Consider the following 4239-nt stretch of genomic DNA (forward strand, 5'->3'; position numbering starts at 1 on the left):
ATAAAGGGGTAATACACACTGAGTATATCAAAACATTAAGAACACCTTCCTAATATTGAGTTGCACCCCCCCTCTCATAACATCCTCAATTCATCAGGACACTCTACACGGTGTCGAAAGCGTTCCACAGGGATGCTGGTCCATGTCGACTCCAATGCTTCCCACAGTTGTGTCTTGTTGTCTGGATGTCCTTTGGGTGGTGGACCATTCTTGAAACAAACAGTGAAACTGTTCAGCGTGAAAAACCCAGCAGCGTTGCAGTTCTTGACACAAACCGGTTGTCATGGCATCTACTACCATACCCCGTTCAAAGGCACTTAATTAATTTGTCTTGCCCGTTCACCCTCTGAGTGGCACACAATCCATGTCTCATGTGTCTCAAGGCTTAAAAATCCTTCTTTAACCCGTCTCCTCCCCTTCATCTAGAACTTTCTGAAGTGGATTTAACAAGTGACATCAATAAGGGATCATAGCTTTCACCTGGTCAGTCACCTGGTTGTCAGCCTGGTCAGTCACCTGGTCAGTCACTGGTGTCACCTGGTCCATACCTGGTCAGTTCACCGGTGGTCAGTCACCTGGTCAGTCACCTGGGTCAGTCACCTGGTCAGTCACCTGGTCAGTCACCTGGTCTTCTGCTGGTCCCTGGTCAGGCACACTGTCTGTTCAGAAATCCTGCCACCTGGTCAATTCACCTTGGTCAGTCACGGTGGTCCGTCACCTTGGTCAGTCACCTGTTGTAACGGTCTTAACCTGGTCTAGTCACCTGTCAGTCACCTGGTCGTCACCTGCGTCTGTCACCTGGTCTGTCACCTGCGTCATGTCACCTGGTCAGTCACCTGGTCAGTCACCTGGTTCAGTGTGTCATGGAGAGAGCAGCTATACTCAGTGTATGTTTGGTTGTTTCCGTATGTTTCTATAATTTCTAATCAGGAAATGAAGTTATGGATGACTAGTTTGTAACCTCCGACTGTCTTGTTTGTCTTCATGCTTCATTTTACTGTTGCTCTTTAATTATTTGTTATTTATATTTTTATTTAAACTGTATAGTTGGTTAAGGGCTTGTAAGTAACCATTTCACTGTAACGTGAACCTGTTGTGTTCTGTGCATGTGAAAAATAAKATTTGATTGGATTTGATAGAGTTCCTGAAAAGGACCTAACAAACATTATATTGTCTTGTATGTCTTGTTTGCTGGACTTTGCTGCATTAGAATGGATGATTATTTTCTGTACTCTGTGACTGAGAGAGTTCCTAATAAGGACTAAACAAACAAAACCGTGGCATTGAGACGGGCGACCACTCAGTCATCAACGTATACCAACGTATTACATACTTGTTCCGACAGGTCTGTTTGATGGTGACAGAAAACCTCAGAATATGTTTGGCTGGATCTTGCAGCCACACGGCTTTGTACAAACATAATAATAATATATATTATTATTAATAATAATATATAATACATAGCAAACCCCTGGTGGAGAATGGACATGCTGGATGTGTCCAGAGTGACAGCTGTCACCATCACCAACATCATAACAGGTCCTTGGATGGCTAGATGTTTCTGAGATCCGTGTTGGTAACTGGAGAACAATGGCGACAACAAGCCCAGGTGTGCTAACATCTCCCACGTCCCAGCAGGAGAGACTCACAGCTTCCATTGTAATGAGATGGAGGGTCGATACGTCAATGTGGACATCCCAGGACCGGAAAGGTTCCTCACTATGTATGTGTGAGGTGGAAGTATTTGGTTCTGTGGCTCCCACCCCTTACCACACCTCTAACCACATTGAATGTTCAATGAGGTTAAGAAGAATCCTAGAGTGTCAGCTAAAGACTTACAGAAATCACTGGAACATGCTAACTTTTCTGTCATAAAACACTAAACAAGAATGGTGTTCATTGGAGGACACCACGGAAGAAGCCACTGCTGTCCAAAAAAAACATTGTTGCACGTCTGAAGTTTMCAAAAAAGCACCTGGATGTTCCACACGCTTCTGGCAGAATATTCAGTGGACAGATGAAACTAAAGTTGTGTTGTTTGGAAGGAACACACAATACTGTGTGGAGAAAAAAAGGCACAGCACACCAACATCAAAACCTCATCCCAACTGTAAAGTATGGTGGAGGGAGCATCATGGTTTGGAACTGCTTTGCTGCCTCAGGGTCTGGACAGCTTGCTATCATCGACAGAAAAATGAATTCCCAAGTTTATCAAGACACTTCGCAGGAAAATGTAAGGCTATCTGTCTGTCAATTGAAGTTCAACAGAAGTTGGGTGATGCAACAGGACAACAACCCAAAAGACATAATTAAATCAACAACAGAATGGCTTCAACAGAAGAAAATACGACTTCTGGAGTGGCCCAGTCAGAGTCCAGACCTCAACCCGATTGAGATGCTGTGGCAGGACCTCAAGAGAGCAGTTCACACCAGACATCCCAAGAATATTTTGGAACTGAAACAATTTTGTAAAGAGGAATGGTCCAAAATTCCTCCTGGCTGTTGTGCTGGTCTGATCCACAACTACAGAAAATGTTTGGTTGAGGTTACTGCTGCCAAAGGAGGGTCAACCAGTTTTTAAATCCAACGGGTCACATACTTTTTCCACTCTGCACTGTGAATGTTTACACGGTGTGTTCAGTAAAGACATGAAAAACGTATAATTGTTTGTTATTAGTTTAAACAGACTGTGTTTGTCTGTTGTTGTGACTTTGATGAAGATCAGATCACATTTTATGACCCAATTTATGCAGAAATCCAGGTAATTCTAAAGGGTTCACTTACTTTTTCTTCCCACTGTACATAAAGTTAAATCAAAATGGTGACGGGACTCATTCCAAACTTCTTGTCACGTTCCTGACCTGTTTTCTGTTAGTTTTTGTATGTGTTAGTTGGTCAGGACGTGAGTGTGGGTGGGCAGTCTATGTTTTCTGTTTCTATGTTGGTTTATGGGTACCTTATATGGTTCTCAATTAGAGGCAGGTGGTTTTCATCTCCTCTGATTGAGAATCATATTAAGGTAGGTGTTTTCACATGGTTTGTTGTGGGTGGTTGTCTCCTGTGTCAGTGTCTGTGTATGTTACGCCACACGGGACTGTTTTCGGTTTTGTTTGTTCGTTCGTTTTATGTAGTCATTTTTCCTGTTCGTGCGTTCTTCGTGTTACATGTAAGTTCGTAGTCCAGGTCTGTCTACATTCGTTTTTTGTTATTTTGTTTAATAAATATCATGTCTTATCACGACGCTGCATTTTGGTTTAATCCCTGCTCCTCCTCTTCGGAGGAAGAGGAACACCGTTACACTTCTCTAGTTTTTCCGTGGAATGTTCTGTTGTTATAAAATACCGTATATGTTATTGACAAACTAAATGACCCATTCTATATAATAATATCTGTCATTTAGCGAACGCTTGAATAATCATCTGTAATACATGTCCCCATAATGTCCACAATGATTGACGAGGAGCATATAATTTTAGACACAACTATACTGTAACAAGTGTTGCATTGTAGTTACACTAACTGGTTGTTGTAATTACCATGTAAACACATCAACAGCAGCACTAGATATCTAACCAAATACATAGTGACACATTTAAATAATCATATTTTTGTCAAACTAAAACGAAAAGTCTTTCCTTAGAAAAAKCATTTTGAGCATCGATTATTTCCTTCCATGCAGTACGCACATCCAGGTTTACCGTTCTGTGTTTCCGTGTCAAAGAGATTTCATCGTTATAATATTCAGGGGGGGGGATGTAGCATAATGTTTAGACAGCGAAATTGCCAAAATATTTGGTAACACTTTATTAACAGCTAGTATATTTATAGTATGACCAGGTAGAGCATGTCCACATGGAAAATCCAGACTATCCAAATAAAACGTGACCAAAAATGTATCTCTGGTAGAACTAAATGGTCTTTGTCTATAGGTGTGGTGCATTGAGCTATTAAATAACATATATTTCTCCCCTTCAAATACTAAATAACATATATTTCTCCCCTTCAAATACTAAATTACATATATTTCTCTCCTTCAAATACTAAATTTTCATATATTTCTCACCTTCAATACTAAAAACATATATTTCTCCCTTCAAATACTAATTACATTATTTCTCCCCTTCAAATACTAAATTACATATTTTCTCCTTCTTCAATTACTAAATTACATATATTTCTCCCCTTCAAATACTAAATTAATATATACTTTCTCCCCTTCAAAATACAAGATTACATATT

Source organism: Salvelinus sp. IW2-2015, unplaced genomic scaffold, assembly GCF_002910315.2.
Source record: "Salvelinus sp. IW2-2015 unplaced genomic scaffold, ASM291031v2 Un_scaffold3665, whole genome shotgun sequence".
NCBI lineage: Eukaryota > Metazoa > Chordata > Actinopteri > Salmoniformes > Salmonidae > Salvelinus > Salvelinus sp. IW2-2015.